The sequence below is a fragment of the Cygnus atratus genome, chromosome 3, assembly GCF_013377495.2.
Source record: "Cygnus atratus isolate AKBS03 ecotype Queensland, Australia chromosome 3, CAtr_DNAZoo_HiC_assembly, whole genome shotgun sequence".
Lineage (NCBI taxonomy): Eukaryota > Metazoa > Chordata > Aves > Anseriformes > Anatidae > Cygnus > Cygnus atratus.
Window position 1 is genome coordinate 20,584,986 of NC_066364.1, and position 17,568 is coordinate 20,602,553.

Below are 17,568 nucleotides of genomic sequence, written 5' to 3' on the forward strand. Positions count from 1 at the left end.
TAACATGTCCCTCAACACTTCTTCCACCCATTTCCTATGTATTTCTTCTCTTCATGTTGTTCATTGTTCATTCACTTTTTTTTTTTTTCCACTGCAGTAATCAATGCAGCTATGAACGAGGAGGTCCCAAAGACTTCGACAGATGTTTGTGACCATCAGATGGAAAAGACAACAGAGGAGAACACTGTTCCCAATGACAGAGAGACTGCAACATCTGCACAAGATGGCAAGGTCTGTGCCTTTATTGAAGTGTGTACGATTAGACATTGGTCCATCTAATATAGTCTGAATTTCTATTTTTACGATGTAGTTGCAATTAAAAATGCAACCTGTGAAAGTGGTGGGAATATACGGAGCTTAGCAATCGGGGGCACACAAAGTAGTATTTAGTACAGCCTGTAATTCAGCGAGTACTTCTACTATGTGACAAACACAACTGAAAGTAGAACTCAAACGTTCTGCTTTTCCTTTCCTTCTCTGCTGAAGGCAGCCTCTTCTTTCACTGTTTTCAGCCTCTAAAAGGCTATGTTTTCTGTCACCAGTTTCCCAGATGCACAGAAACTCTCAACTTGAGGAAAACTGAAGACAAGTGTCCAAAAGGTGAGGGCTATCCGGACCAGACCATTCCACTGGCACGGCCGAGGGAAGCACTACGCCAGCCCAGAAGCAACATGCCGTCTGCTGCTGCCAGAATGAGAGCCATGAATGAAATCATCAAGGGCCATGGACATTCTGTAAGACGGCCACGTCACCAAGGAGCTGCTGGGCTGCCAGTTCAAAGTGTCTGTGAAGAAGAAAACCCAAAGGTTCAAAGAGGTGACATCTGTTCAGAGGGGAGGCTCCCTAAGCGTAAAGAGCCGCAGATGAGGGAGCCACTGAGAGTGCCCAAAAGCAAAAGCACTTGTGCAGCTTCCAGAATTAAGGCAATCAACGACATCCACAGGAATCTAAAACATTCCCAAAGGCGTCCAAACCAGGAAGGAGCTGCTTTTCTGGTGGAGGATGTGCAAGGGCTCAAAACCACAGACTCCAACCTAAAGAACAAAGACGCCAGCTTCACAGTCTATGTGTTGTGCAGTAATGCACAACAAGTTGACAATAAAGAGATGAAATGACTTAAAACTAACAGACTTACCTGAACTTTTGCTGCCTGTCTCTCTTGCTAGGGGTCTCAGCAGTCTTCTACCATCTTTCTTCGGCAAAGGCATGTCTAAAAGAAAAAACGTAAAAAGCACAATCAGAGGAAGAACTCTGGATCTCCAAAGTACCAATCTGCAGGTCTTACATTCAGGCTACCATTATGTCAGGATAACAACAAATGGCTACCCAGGAAGATTAATCTTACTTTGAATTCAGTAGACACTGCAATCACTGCAACACTATGCTCCTCAGAAAATCAGGACATTTGTGACCTGCTTTTCATCCCAAAAGATGGATTCTTCTGCCATCAGTCAGGTGCTAGTAAACTGCCAGCATGAGAGCAACACGCAGACTACATGGATATATAGTTGAGACCAGGGGTAAAGGGGACCACTGGAGATCAATGAGTTCAATCGTAAGGTCCATAGACCCTCGCACTAGTTGCTTCCAGTCAGTAGAAAACTACCTTTTACTCCTCAATATCAGAAACTCTGCTTGCAGATGTTAGAAGGAACCAAACCTTCCAACCTCCTGACCCCTGCCCCAACAAGAGTCCATCTCCGATCTCTAGAGAAGGACTAGCTCCTAGAAAGACTGGGTGCACAGGACACCAAGAGAACAGGCACAAATGGTGTGTGAGCATGCGTGAGCGAAGGGTGTGCGTGAGTGTAAGCCTTTGCCAGTCCTTCCTTTCCCACAGCATCCCTACTGGCACGATGCTACAGAGCCTCTGGGACCCTGAGCCACAGCTGCACAAGTCTGGTGGTGCCCTGTGGCAACAGGGATCGTAGGCCTGGAGCCCAAGAAGGGGCAAGAGTATCTTCTCTGGCTGAAGCAGCCAGCCAGCAGCTAACTCGGCTATCAGCAAAATCCCTCAGGACAACTTCACCACCTTACTGCCAGAACAGTCACTACTGTATTCAGATAATACTTTTTAAAAGAAGTTTCCTGCATATAGGTGAAGCTGTACTATCAGAGTGCATCTTTCCCCTATACAAATACCCTTTTAAGTAAATTATTCCTTCATATACAAGTTCATGCATTTTTTTGGACATAGGTGGTCCAGCACAAAGCCTGATACTGTTCATGTGATAAATGGGCAGGAGGGGGCAAGAGAATAAAAATGAAATGCTGAAGGTATTTGCAACTCTGCTTACCTGAAGAAGAAACTGCAAGCTCTTCAAGTGATGGTGTCAGAAGCGTGCAGCTAGTTCGCACATGCACTTTCAGGGAGTCTTATATCACCAGAAAAGGCTGGTAATATAAATATGATGTTTATAAATAACCTGTCACAAAATACACATAGGAAATGGCAGGAAAGTATAAATTACAGAGGGATTGAGAGGGAATATGTGAAGCTGTCAGGCAATCATAAACATCAGTAGAGGTTTATACATAACCATTTTAAAAAAGTAATGAAAAGGCATCATTTGCAGTTTGACAATAGATCTATTTTAGAAAGGACAGCATTTCAACACTGTGTACAATAACATCTATATAGTCCTTTACTGTGTGTTTACTACTTAGGAAGGTCAATAAATAGTAAGACATAAACAGTAGAGTATAAACTGTTGCAATATAGACTTCGCATCCCATGGAAGTCAGAAGTATGGCCTTCATATTACCTGTTTTCGCCAGAATTATATCAGTGACAATGAGCTAAACAGTAACCTTCTGCTTATTTTAAATCATAGTATAGTGTCTTGTTGAGGACTCGAGAAGGTTTTATTCATAGCTGAGAAATGGGCAGAAAAGAACATAAATGTCAAGTAAGTATGGAGAGAACTTTAAAGAAAATCTGCAGAGCTTTGGAAGCAGTCAGGAGACTGGCCATTTTGAATGTCTCCTGAGACCAGAAGGGGACATGAGACCTTGAAGCTTCAATATTTTCCAAAAGCCAGAGACCTCAGGCTCCGCAATTCAGATTTTGAGTAAACAGGAGATTCTTCTATGCAAAAGTATACTGAGGCTTTTGAATTTTGACACTAGGGTACACTGTCTTTGCAGGCAAAATAACAGTTCAGTAGCAGATTTACTGGGTCTGCCAGGCATGCAACTAATTCAAGCAGTCAGTTGCTTTCCCTGTAAGAAATGAGTCAAATCATAATATTTTATAAAAGGACAAATCTAGCTACCTATTTCAAACGCTTCATGCCTCCTGTGTCCCTCACAATGTAAATGACAATCTTTCAAAGTACATTTTAAATATCATATGATAAAGACAATGGTATAATTTTATCTCTTTTTGTTTTGGACTGTAACAGAGAGACAACTTTTTACCTCATACAGAATGTTTATTGTAGTGAAGCTTTAGACAATCATTTCAGAGAACATTGTAATATTAACAAATATAGAAAGAAGAGTGGGAACATACACCAAAACAAGAGTATGTTGTTTTTGAGACTTAAAAAATACATTAATTTTCCTTTGAATAAAGAAAACTTTGAAAATGTTTATGAAAAGACACTTTAAATGGAAACCCTGAAGGGAGAATGGGGGAAAGAGAAAGGAGGAATGAGTGATAGTTACTGTAAATTATGTTCCTTTCTTAGCAGTATTGTTCTCATGGCTTGCTAAATGGTTGTCATATCTAAATACTGCCATCATATTAGGAGATCTTTTTTTTTCTCCCCGTGATGACAAAGTAACCTGAGGACAGAAAATTATGTAAACTACAGAGAAAAAATGGCAATTACCAGATACCTTACAAAATTCAATGCAGTTTTTAGCATCATTTGTTTTGATTTATTTAGCTGCAGAATAAGCTTCACAAAGCAAAGTCCACTAATGAGCTATCAAAATGGCAACAAACAACAAACACTAATGAGTTAGGGTGGAATTCAACTTTTCTAATTTATACATCTAAAAGTTAGACATTTAAGACTTTGTAGTCAGTAGAGAAAAATAGGCATCTTCATAGGGTTATTCATCTCATCCTAACATGTGTCTAGATTATGCAGCACGAATTGTGCTTCAGAAATGCTTATTTCTTCTATTGACTTTAAAGGGATCCAACGGTGCCTAGCTGAGATTCAGATGTTTCACTTTTGAATAATACCTAAGGGTAGCTGAGGTTATTTCTACCTATTATACATTCAGTAGGAAAAGTCTGTCATACAGCAAGCTAGTGTACAGCCACACAAGTAAATCTTCACTTTTTGGATGAAAAAGAGAGAAGAAACTAAAATACCAAGAATTCTCACGGTACCATGTTAAGACAAGTGATTTTTTGTTTTGACCCTGCAGGCATAATAGGTAGACATTTCCTTATTAATTATCTTATTAAAATGATACTCTGTGCTTTCAGATTTAAATCATTATGGCTTTGGCTTCACGAACATTCTAGGGTACTTTGCACAGGGACTCAAACGAACCATAAATTCTCGTCGGAAGAATCCTGCTTTTTCACAGAACAAAAATGATATGTATTAACTATCTGTTAAGCATAAGCTAATGTATGCGCTCAGTCTTATGATTTTTACTTTATAACCTTTTGTGTCTATTTTTAATGGTTTATCTACGCACAGAATGTTTTGACTCAGTTGCAAGAGAGTTTTTTACTGTACTGAACTTTTACACCACACATAGACACTTCTATTGAGGTTACAAGTCCAAAATCAGACATGGTATTCAGATATGAAGCCATTGTGGCTTTGTACAATACTGTTGAGCAACATGTTCCTATTTATATCACTGGTGACACAATTCTTTTCAGCTGAACTTACCACTATGTGTATCACAATGCCGTCTCAGATGTGGTCTAAGAAATGAATTTAGGATATGAAAAGATGTCACAAAAATTTTTCAGTCCTGACCTAGGGCGATTGAAGCAATGTCCAAAAGTTGAAAGTTCCATGTATCCTATTATATATCCCTTGATGCATTCAGGCGTCTGCTGTTATTTTGGCAGATAAATGTATTTCACAAATTACATTTTAGTCACAAAGACTTCACAGCAATGAAAAAAACGTCATTGTTAGGGGAAATTGTAATGCTGTTAGGAAAGGTAAAAATTTGGAAAGAAAGGCTGAACACATCTCAGGGAACCAAAGCTGGCTCATACATAAACAAAAACATGGCCAGTAAACATAGTAATTGGACTATGTTTTAAGTGACTTATGAGTATTTTTGACATCAAAGCCACATGGTGTGATTGACAATAAAAGAAGGATTAAAAGAAAATATCTCAAACTTATGGAATAACTGTAGGATTTAAAATAAATTGGAAAGGCAGGAACGTTTCAGAAAGGATAAAGCATAAAACCTAAGAAAGCCAGAAACAAGAAACAGGGAAAAAGTCTTTTAAAACTATATTTCAGGGGAAGAAACATCAAAACACTGTCTCTTTGCACCTTGTCAGGAAGTGCTTGATTGAGTTTTACACAGTGGGTACATAAGAATTTGTTTTCTAGAGAATAATGCTTTGAGCAGTATGTATTAGAAAAACCCTTTCAACCTTAAACATCACAGCATTAACTTTGTAATTGACATCTGTGCTCATTGAGAGTATGTGGAGGAAAGAGAAAAACAATCCTCCAACTCCTTTTTCATTTCAGATCTTCTTGTAACCTTTGATTATTCTTCAGGTTCTCTGAATTGGGGTTTGCTGTAGTTTTATGTTAACCTATCGAAACAACATGCTTTGTTTACTACGTGTTTTTAATCAAGATATCAGACCAAAATAATCCTCTATTCTAATCTGGGTTTCAAGTATTTCACTATGATTTTCAGCTATTTAGACAATATAGGAAGTTCCTGTATACAGGGTTAATTCGATCACCTCTAAATGGCATTGATGTAATAATTATCAAAGCCTTACTATAATAGCAGATTTACAAGTCAAGACATTGTGAAGCAAGTAGATTGTCCAGAGATGGGGTCTATTTCAAAGCTGAGTTTAAACGAATAAAAGGTTTGAGTTGATTCTGATGGATTTAGGGCAAAACCTTATCCTCACTCTCCCCACCCTAGTAATGGGATAAACCTCAGATGATACTTAAGTCTTCTTTCTTTTTCAATACCTTCTCATTTGTCCCATCCTACATGCAAAATCTCTTTTATTTTTTTCATAAACTGACTTGCAACTCATTGTCTAATAGTGACAAGTACTGTTTCTGAAACTCAGCAAAATGGGAAAGAGGAAGACATTTCTACAGAAGTTCTGATGGCTATCTTGTACTAAAATGATCAGGAAATAGGATTTAAACCACCCAGCTTAATATAATCTCTGTCTAAATCCATAAAAATTAAAGGAATAGCTGCCTTTTTTTTTTTTTTTTGTCATCTGTTATTAAAATAGACACGGGATATGCTAGCAGCTTTCTATAAAATCACATGAGATTTCCCAAAGGGAATATTGAAGCATGTAAGCTGTATCACCCAAATGTTAAAATAAACATAACAAAACTCTTCCCAAGAGTGCATTTTCCGTAATGAATATTGCATTAGATGTGATACAAAGAAGAGACAAGTAAAACAGAAGGGTTTTTTTGTTTGTTTTGGTTTTTGCTTGTTAGCTTGCTATTCAGAAAGAAAAGAAAAGAAAAGACAGACATTTTATATCCTGACTGGACATTATGCTGCATCTTATAGATATTTTGCACTGAATACTATGATAAAAGCATTTAATTCACACAATATTTACTGTATTTACCTTCACTTTACTTGTTTCTTCCATTTTCTATCCACTTTGTGTAGAGTATGTAGTATACAGATGAGACCATCTACCACTTTAGGTTTGTACAGTATTCAATTGTACAAGGAGTCATGTAATAATTACTGTTGCCTTTTGACCTGAGTTTAATAGCCTGCATTTGCTCATCTACCAGGCTGAAGTGCCAAAATGAGATAGACAAGCAAGCACTGCATTGCTTATCCACAAGAAGCATGACATGTTTCCATGTGTATCCAGGAGCAAAACAGTAAGTAACGTGTCCATTTATTTTGGAAAAAAAAAAAAGTAATAAAATAAAAATTGGGGCACCTAGTGCTTATATGTGTCTCTAGAGTTAAATGACACCTGAATGGAAGCGATAGGGCTGCCACTTTGAATCCTTTACTTGAATTTCATTAACTCCCTTTATGTGGATTAACCTCCAATTTATCTTTCTTAACCTTTTGTGTTCCTCACTAGTAAGGCCTGAAATATAGTTATCCTGTGGTATGTTCATTTAACGGAATGAAGATCGAATCTTTGTGTCAACCTGGAAGTGCTAATCAAAACAAGCATTAATCATCTTCAGAGAGCTGTTGTGGAGAACATTTTCACATGGATTTACTTCTCTAATTAAGCTGCCTAGCTGAGACACCTCAGTTAGAGGAACATCGTTAGGTAGTCCCCCTCTGTAGTCAGTGAAGAGAGACAGGCCACACAACAGGGCAATTCACATCGATGAAATCAATGGTTTGAAACAGGGTCTTCTCTCTGAGAAGACTATCAATCAGAAAGGAATGTATTTTTCATTAAAATCAACTCTATAATGGACTAGCTTCCATATCAGTAAATTGAATACGTTCATAAGTGCTTTATTATCTCAGAAATAAAAGGTATGACATGAAAAATTACTGCTTTACAATATATACCAGCAAACAATTTCTTGCTGTGAATTATGCTTCCATTTAAGTACAGAGCTGATAGCCAATTCTGAGATTCAGTTGGATGAAAATAGCTTTTACCTTATATCCTAATCCTGATATGTAAATTTGAAGTAATTCTTATGACTAATCACCATACTCAAAATATGAAATCTATGTAGCCTTCTACAAAAGAGAGCTTCTAGGACACAATTAGTCTTTCCAAGGTTCAGCTTGTATTCCTGCTTTCATCTGAATCCACAATGACAAAGCAATGTCATGCACTGACCTGTGGTCATCAGACTGTCTAGAATGACTAGCAACAACTGAAAAAGCTCTCTGGCTTTGGAATATGGTAAAGTAGTACCCAAATAGTTGAATAGTTCCTTTATAGTAAAGTCTTTTATTTGCATCATTCTGATGCCCCAGTTCTCATGCTGCAATTCTGGGGGTAAATAAAAAATAAAAACAAAACAACAGGAATGGCAACAGCCTAAGGTTCTTTGGTTGAAAAAAATGTTATTTTGTTGTTTGTTTACTATTTGCAAAGGTGATCATATCCACCCAACAAACTAAGATATTTCCACACAAAATAGAACATTATACTAGATTTTGCTCTACAAATATATGTTTTAAACTCTTGATACAGGCTTCCAGGATGAGTCAAATGTTGCTATACCTTGCCTTAGGTTTTTCCTTCTGTTTAGTTTCTAACTTCCGTCTATGACAATAAGCATAAAAATGATGTACACTACTGATTTCCTCCTGCTTAGCACTTTTCCTTTTAACTGTATGATCCACATGGAAAGTGCTCATACTACAGAAAGCATAAACTTGCTTGTGATATTGAAGGAAAAACTACATTTAAAAACAGCAGTGTTGTCATTCATTATGGTCCACCTCCAGATAAATAACCACCTTTGTAGAGGTACTAAAATAACCAAGGCTAAAATTTACTTTTACTATACTCTATGAGATCCTTCAGTAACTATGACCAAAACCAAACAAACAAAACAAACAAACAAAAAAAACAAACAAAAACACTAATAATTTCCTGAACTGTTTGACAGCTTTTAGATGAGCTAATGATTCTCTGTAGAGAAGCAACCAAAAGATCAGGATTATGAACAGAGAGTTGGAAAAAATGAATGGAATAATAAGATTAAAATAACTGGAAATAGAGGATAGTTCAACATTTTCAAACAATAGTTTCACATTAAGCCTCACCTACAATTCCAAGTTTTAAATTTTACAGTTCTTGCAAATTCTCAAGTCAATGTTTTTTTTTTTTCTTTTGTAGGTTTTGTTGAATAAAATGTACCTCATTTTCACTAGAAGACAACTGTAGCTTCATTCTTCCTAGCTAATATAAAAATTGCCACAAACAACAAAAGAATAGCATTTTTACCAAACAACCTTCCTTTTAAGACATCTAGAAAATAATGATCTGCTCCCATGGAAGACTGATCCAGGTCATGCAGTTTGTCACAAGTTTGACTCAAGGTATTTCGGAAACTGTGGTGCGTCTAAGAACCTAGGGAAACAGAGAAGTAGTAGGCAAATGTGTCTGGATTATATTTATTTTTTTTTTGCTTCCCAATGGCAAAGAGTTGATAGGAAAGCAGGCCCTGTATGGACTTGTGAAAGGCTGGGGAAAAGAAGATTGGGAAAGAATTATCTTAGATTTTCTGTTGAAGGAAAGAGAAATGAAAGGCAGAAATCAATTGGGAAAGTCATTTTAAATATGTGAGCTAAGCTGGGCCTGGTTAGGGGCAATAGAGAAGAGTCTGTGAGAGTAGCAGTGTAGAAACCTGATATGTGGGAAGTAGTACTGTTGGAAAGGTCTGCAATGAGGTGATTAAAATTGTTCTTCTAGATGAACTGGTGCCATACAAAGCTGAAGAAAACAGTGGATAAAATGGGTACCTTAGATCACTGAAAACAAACAGGAAAACAACTAATGACTGTTCACATTGCTGTATAGTGTAGGAGAATTCATAGAATTTTACTTGGGAAAACCACTTTTTTGTTTTAGATTGTTTTGCCTATATTGCAGTTTTCACTAAAGCAGGAAGTAACTAAGCTCTTGAAAGACCTAATTAATTGGGAGTTCTCCTGTTTGTAAAACAGAAATGCAAGGTAGTCTCATTCAGTATCACTAGAGTCAGCTGCTGGAAGCAATACATCCTGCCACAATACATCCTGCCATATATAACACACAGAGAATGAGAAGTAAGGCTTTGGAAATTACATCTTCCTGCTGCCAATAGAAGAAAACTAGATTACTGATTGAGATGCAATCAATAACTGAACATTAGATGAGATGAATCTGATCATTAAGATGTTTATGGAGTAAACACAAAAGATTTTACGACGTTTGCCAGATTAGGCTCTGAAAACTGCACGTTAAGTTATTGTTATGTACCTGTTAATGCTGAAGCAATATAAATATAATGCCTAACCAAGTAAGGTATTCCAGCATACTAGATATGTTACATAACTATATATATAGGTCACAAGTAATAAGAAACAGTCTGCTTCCAAGGGAAAAAAAAAAAAAAGGCTGTTGTGCCTAAATCTGATAGCTGTTATTCATCATTTACCTTCTGTACTGAAGGAATTAAAAGATTAAAAGTAGGAATACGAAATTAGAGGCTCAGTATTGCTAAGATGCTTATGTGATTTTAGCAACAACAAGTTTTAAAGCTTACAACTGGTTTGCTCTTGTTGCACAGTTGCAGTGTTCTGTAAGGCTAAACTTAAAAAAACAAACAAACAAACAAAACCCAAAGGAATAATTATAATTTTTCTAATGATCCAACTTTGAACTTGAGGGGGAAATGGCAAATGCTCACCTTGCCTCCTCAGCTTTTAGTCATGACATTATGGCAGGAATTCTAGATGTACAGTAACTCAAGATCCTACATACCCTGCCTAGGTACTATTTAGCTTGAAAATCCTGCAAGTAAGGCAAAAAAAGCTGGGTCACCTCAACTTTAGGAAAGGAAATATAAAGAAGATAACACTCATGAGGATTCTGGTATTAATTATTTTGAGCATATAATCAAATTCTTAGTTCCCCCAAAGGAAAATATCTGAGACACATGAATTTAGCTAAATTGAACTGCAGTGCAAGCTGTTCACGCATTAAAGGCCTGGAGGCCTGGACAGACTAGAAAAGTTGAGCAATGCTTGCTCTTCGTGATGAGGATGAAGCCTTGCAATATCAACTGTACTAATAAATACTTGGTGACATCATCTTGTTCTGTGATAATCAAGGTCCAAATCTCTCCATTTTGGTTCTACAATAAAGAACTTACAAATTTGAGGGAACCATAAATGTTGCTTCTTACCTGAAAACTCTTGAAAGAAATAAATTAGTTCTATCTATTAAACCAAATAAAATTATGTCAAATGCTTCAAGATAAGAAATTAGTCATTTCTGAAATATGCTTTATCTACAAAGCTGTTTCTTCTCCTGGGTATGCAGCTCCATGATTTTCTTCTCAAACATGATTTAGAAAAAAAATAGTAGAAAAAATCAGCACATTTTCTCATGCTTTTTTATATTAAGTGATTTTTTTTATATTGTTTCCTTTCTTCTGTAAGGAATGTTCTTCATAAAATAAACATAAAATATAAAATCATGAATCTGCCATATTCTCTAAGAATTTATTTCAACATTTCAAAAGGCCTACAAGATTCATACTAAGATTGGAAATCGGTCTTTCTTCTTCTCCTTTTTTTTTTCCCATTAAACAATTGTTTTAAATATATTAATTCTGGTAATTTTACTAAAAACAATAAAAAAAAAAAGATGTCTTTTCCATCTATAAAGGATTCTGTGAAGTAGCTTATGACACACAAAGCTCAAAAAAAAAAAAGGGCAAAAAAAATGAGAGAAAATTGTTTATTCTAGAATATTGCATCTGGTTTGAGGACTCATGAACACTGAAATCTTATTTAGATTACCTGGAGAGGTTTTAGAGAAAACCTATGTATGTACTTGTTGAAAAGCAGACTCTACATTCTTACACAGTTCATTAAATTTATCAAAAAACTCTATGTAGAATACATATTAAGAAGAAGTGGAAGAAGGAAAATTATAATAAGAGCCAATCACTGGAAAAAGAAATAAGACAAATTAATATGAGTAATAAGGAAGAATAACTTTTCATTGTAATCAGGATTAGCCACTCAAAAAACTACAATGCATTTTAATGGGATCACCTTCAGTGAAAATTTTTCACCTCTGTTTGGCAATGTTTCTAAATGATACGTTGTACTTGATATAACAGTATGTAAAAGGAGCGTGTATGCTCTTTTAAGGGTATAAGGTCCAGGACCTTTTCCAAGGCCACATGGGATAACAGGAAAGGGAGGCAGTGACGTGAACTGAGTCTGGTCAGTCACAATAATTTCTGAGTGCATGTGAGAATGTAGGAGTGTTTTCTACAGCAGGGTTATCCGTTTGAGGACTTCTAAGATGATAGACAACGACCACATACAAACCCCATGGTCTCACTAATTGGTGGGCTGTCAAACTACAGGCACTGTTTTCAGGAAGATCAACATGGACTTTGCAGCTGATAAGATCATGAACCAGGGGGCTCTGGACTGGGAGGGTGCAGAAAACGCAGAGCTCTGCTGCAGGTGTGCAGAGGGGAAGGGGAGCAGGAGGAACAAAATGGAGGATAGGTAGAAAATGGTAGAAAAGGACTGTTTGTGTGTAAAACAGGGCTGGTCAGTATGCTTGATTGGCCGAGCCCTGCTCCTGATCACTGCAGTCTGTCTTATCTTCTTATATTTCCTCCTTAAACCTTTTCTTACTTCTCCCTTCTTTTATTTGCACTTTCTCCTGTGTGTATGTGCAAGGACAACATGCCTGCTACTGGTGAGAGCTGTGTGTGTGAGTGAAATTGTCCCCTGCAAGTGGGGTCTTGTCTGCAGGTGTGGGCCTGTGGGATGTGGTGCCTGTTACTGGAGCAAGTGGGGGTCTTGGCATCAGTAGTTTGGGGGGAGAAGGGGAAGGGATTGCTATCTTAATCTGAAAGTGTCCTACAGACTTTGTGTCTGGAGCCAGTTACTGGGGACCACTGTGAGTGAACTGGATGCCAGCTACTGGAGTCAGACTGGGGGTGTGGGTACCCCCAGCCTGTGCTGTCAGCTAATGGTGCAGGTGAGGGCCTTTGGTGTTCCCAAAACAGCTACTGGGGTACAGGAACCAGCGTGAGTGAGGTGAGGGCAGGAGACCCATGAAGGAGGCGAGGGGGCCTGTGATACAGGCAGGGGTGCTGGATAGACAGAGGGGCCGTGACAGGTACTCGAAGGATCCACAAATACATTGTGTGTTTGTGAATCCAGAGCATGCTGTGTGTGTGACTGCACCGGTGAACTTCCATCTCTACCAGTCATAGAGGAGCAAGGGTCTCAGCTGTCTATGGCTATGTTTTACCCAAGTCCTGTGTGTAGGTGCTGTTGAAGGCAGCCAACCCTTAGCTGTGGCAGTGTCCTGTCTCCATCTGCATGTCTGTGTGTCTCTGGGATACATGCTCAGATTTGCTGCTGGCTAAATCTGCAAAGGGAAAGTGGCAGCTGCATCCCCAGGCACTGAGCTGGGCCTCAGTGGCCAGACTGGATTGGTCCCAGGCTGAACCTCACTTAGCACTTGAAATAGGAAATAATTCAGGAAATTCCTGTAACACGGTTTATAGGAGAAATTAGTCTAGATAGATCACAACAGCCCATGCTGCCTTTATGAACCTATAAAACAGTGTGAAGGTACTAATATCTGTTAAGAATTACTTTTTCTCAAATGTTTGAAGCTCAAGGTGCACAAATCTAAGTGTCTTTAAGTCTCATTTTCAAAGAACAAATTGTAGTAAGATTTTTACTATACTAGGCACTGTTTGCCCTTTCTGTAGAAATTGTATAATGATGAATTCTACAAGGTAACTTTCCAATTTCCATTACATACCCTATAGGATAGTATGCTAGATTTGATAGGTGAGTGCACTGATCCAGAATGGCAAATTCAGCGTTCCCAGATTCTAGTTTATGGTTATTAAGGTGTTAACCAAACTGCCATGTAAAAAGAAAATAAGGAAATGTCCTCAATGAAATTCTTTGTCGTGACTTTAAACAGGATCAATGGTGCAATACTGTTTAGGTAACACCAAAGGAGATTTAAAATAAAGGCACTAGATCAGTTTTATTTACTTCATTTTTTTTTGTACTTCTTCACACAAATTTGTCATCTAAGTTGTGAAAGACAGAAGAACTACTTAAGATAGAAAAAAAGTATTTGACTCAGCATTTTGTCTTTTTTTCCTTCATTTTCTTAAAATATTACAGTATAGCCTGGAGTAGCACTATAATGAGGTATGTTACAGTTAAGGGAATAATGTCTCCTACCTGTAATTATCAGGTGGGGAAGGATGGTGGTGGCGTGAAGATATTTCTTAATGGTTGTTACTTAGCAGGTACGCTTCCGGAAGGAGTTTCTGTATGTTCCATACATTTAGGCTGTAAATTAGAAAACTCACTTTGCTTTGCTGGTACATTTGATGTTTCTATTCATCTTTTTTTTTTTTTTTTTCCTTCCCCTCTGGTATTGAACAATAAACAACACCTCAAAGATGTTTTTCCTCCATGTAAGCATAAATTAGGTCACCATAACCATTCCTGGAGTTCATACTTTTAGAAGACTCACCAAGAAGAAAGGGAAAAAAAAAAAAGACCAAAAACAAACAAGCAAAGGAGAGCGTGCTCAAAAGTGAGATTAAAAGGGTTCAATTCATTCAGATTATCAGGATGAAGAAGTAACTTGATTAAAGAATGACAGTTATTTCACAAAGCAGAAATATCAAATATTACAAGGACAATTATTTATTGATAAAAGCTGTAATAAGAATATAGAAGAAAGACAAATTCAAATAAAAACAAGGTGTTCACTTTAATGGTAATGAACCACTACAACAAAGTACCAAGGGGAATGGAGGATTCTTTACAGGCTGATGTATTCATCTCAAAGTTTTATGATTTTTGAAGGACACTTGAGGCTGATGGTTTTTAAAGCTAGTAGATGGCCACAGTATTGCCTAGCTTGACCTTGTGGATAGTGTTAACCATAGGAGTGCACTGCAACAATGGATCATAGTTTTAATTATTAGAAAATAATTTATTTTAAAAAACCCATCTCAATCACATTTCTAATGATGTAGAGTCTATCATATACCTTGGTAAATTGCTATAATGGATATCCTCCTTCACAGCTGATACCTCCCAAAATGCTTTTTCATGGCAACTGCTTGGATTTTCTGTGGGCAAGATAGGGTGATGGGGCTACTTGAGATAAATTGATGACAAACATTTCAATTTCTCACATAACAGTAGATACCTGCTCTTTGCAAATAAATGATCACCCTAATATTGAGAAAAATATTTATTTAGGAAATGTCCTACGTCAATAAACAACATCCCCCAATCAATAAACAAAATTTTAGCAATGGCAGAGAATTCTATCTGGGTGCCCACCTAAAGGAAAAGGAAAAAATGCTACGAGTATTTTCATAATCTGGATGAAAAAAGACCCATCTGTCTGAACCATAGATGGGTAAAATTCTCCCTTTTGCTTGGAATACGTTTTGGATAAGAGACAATGTATGCCATTTTGTCAGGCTTTAGTAGTTACCTTAAGATGAATGTCTTCTGGACAAGAGTGATAAATGATGATGCCAAAAGTCTTCTATATGGATGAAGCCTTTCATGAAAGGATGACCACTATGAGTGAGACTGGACAAGTTGTAGGATGGAAAAGGATAATATTGAGGAACTTAAAAGCTGCTATGCTCACAAGTTTGTCTTTGGCTGGAAGTTTTTCTTCCTGTCTTGCCAATACTCAGTTTGAGCACTGTAAGTGTGCTTAAGTTCAAAGTCTACTAAGTATCTCAGAATAAGCTCTACTCTGAAAGACTGAAAGTTAAGACAATTAGTTGGAGGGAACATTCATGAGAGTGACTGAAGGAAAAAATAGCTTTGGATCTTGTCCTGAGAATCACATTTCTCCTATCATGTTTTATAGTTAATGTTTTCAAGTTATTTTAAAATTATCTGTTTTTCCATTTTAAGCTGTATAAATTGGATTCTTTGTCTACTGTAGCCTCTTTCATTCTAGAATTTTTACACCTGACAAAATACTTTTACAAGATTTTTTACAAGATTTGACAATGATCATTTACAATTTTAAATTCAAAACCTTTTTCAGTGATTTTATCCATGCCTGATTCCAATTATGGGAAAGTGGCACATCTAGTGCACTGCTTTCTTTCCCACTATCAGAGTGAATGTAAAGAGACCAACATTTGTTGTTCCCCACCTATCACTAATTTTAGGGCTGTGATACTTCTTTCCCTGTCTATAAGAGGGAAAGTCCTTGTGTGTTGGCTGTAACTTTTTCTGAAATGGAGAACTGATTGCTATAATACTTCTATATTTTAAGGCTGTTTCAGTACCTATGGAATGTGAATTAAGTATATGCCATTCATGTTGAAGTCCCAAAATAAAGCAGTTCTTTCCCCCCAACACATCAGGGATAAAGACTTCAGAAACTGACATTCACTTCTCCACTGTGACTTGGTGGTTTGTAGGAGACACCATCTATTTATACTTTATATGTTAGAATTTTGATACTCAAATAGTCAAGATGAATTCCTTCTGAGCTATAATTGATTTCAAAATGGGTGATGACATTTTTTGATACAGAATGAATCTCCCACTCGGTTCTTTTTAAAGAGTTCATGCATACCGATTTTTAACACGAAGTCACACAGATCATATCACCAAGGTTTAATACTACCCAATAGGTCATATCTATGCTCCTAAGTGGGAAATTCCTATGCATCATATGTTTTATCCAGCATCATGATACCTGATGAATAATTATGAATTGAATATTTTATTTTTTTGCCCTTTGTGGCATCTTAACCAATTTTGATCTCAAACACACTGAATCTATGCTAAGCACACATTCCTTTATTTAACTGAAAACAAATTATAGTTTGATCAAAGACAAGCTACTGACCTCTTTAAAGGGAAAGCAGATGCAATTTAACAGTTTCTGATCCACGTGAGTTCATGATCTATCATCTAATGATGTCATGCCATCATGACCTCTGTAAGTAATCATAGTAATAGTTACTTGTTTTCTATAGAGAAGGTTAATCCAATTTACCTTTCACACAGTCCCCCATTGTAGTTTCTTTCTATGGCTAGAACAAATTTTGCTTGGCGTATATGTTAGGTATCCTGGAAGCAGTTTGCTAAAATCTCTTGTGAGATTTTGGTCTGTTTTCACCTTCTAAATTTTACTCTGTGTCCAGTGTTGCAGTTCTTACTGAGAACTCCTACTAGCATGGATGTGGGTACACAGAAACCTGTAGAATCCCATCTTTGAGGAACCTCCTCTCCTTCTGGTGAGAGCAGAAATTCTGTGAGATAAGGGACACAGCTAGAGCCAGCCATTTAATGGTGTGGATGAAAGATTTAGAAGTCACAGGATAGGGGGAAGGCATCTGCTGCCTCCATTTCTATAAAATCTAAGCAAGCAAAAATTGTGCTATGACTTTTAGATATATAGCAGTAACTTCATAAAAATTCTTACTCAGAAAATTACAGGTATATCAATTATAAAATGACTTCCTAGCTCATACCAATTTAGAATACTACAGAAACTTAGGCTGTAATATTTATGATGAAGTGAAGCACTGACAATACAGACTTTCAGTCCCATAACCCTCACAGACATTTTTCTAAAAGCCTCCATGATATCTTTCAGAACCCAAATACATAGGGATG

The 17,568-nt window shown here is 37.0% G+C and overlaps 1 long non-coding RNA gene across 1 annotated transcript; it reads right to left on the reverse strand.

The window, feature by feature from the left end:
* Nucleotides 1-315: 315 nt before the first annotated feature.
* On the reverse strand, nucleotides 316-14,240 carry LOC118246183 (uncharacterized). Its single transcript, XR_004778097.2, has 4 exons — nucleotides 14,128-14,240; nucleotides 2,298-2,426; nucleotides 1,136-1,210; nucleotides 316-784 (listed from the first exon to the last, which is right to left on the reverse strand). It is a non-coding gene; the product is annotated as an uncharacterized LOC118246183 (long non-coding RNA).
* Between the last annotated feature and the right edge of the window lie 3,328 nt (nucleotides 14,241-17,568).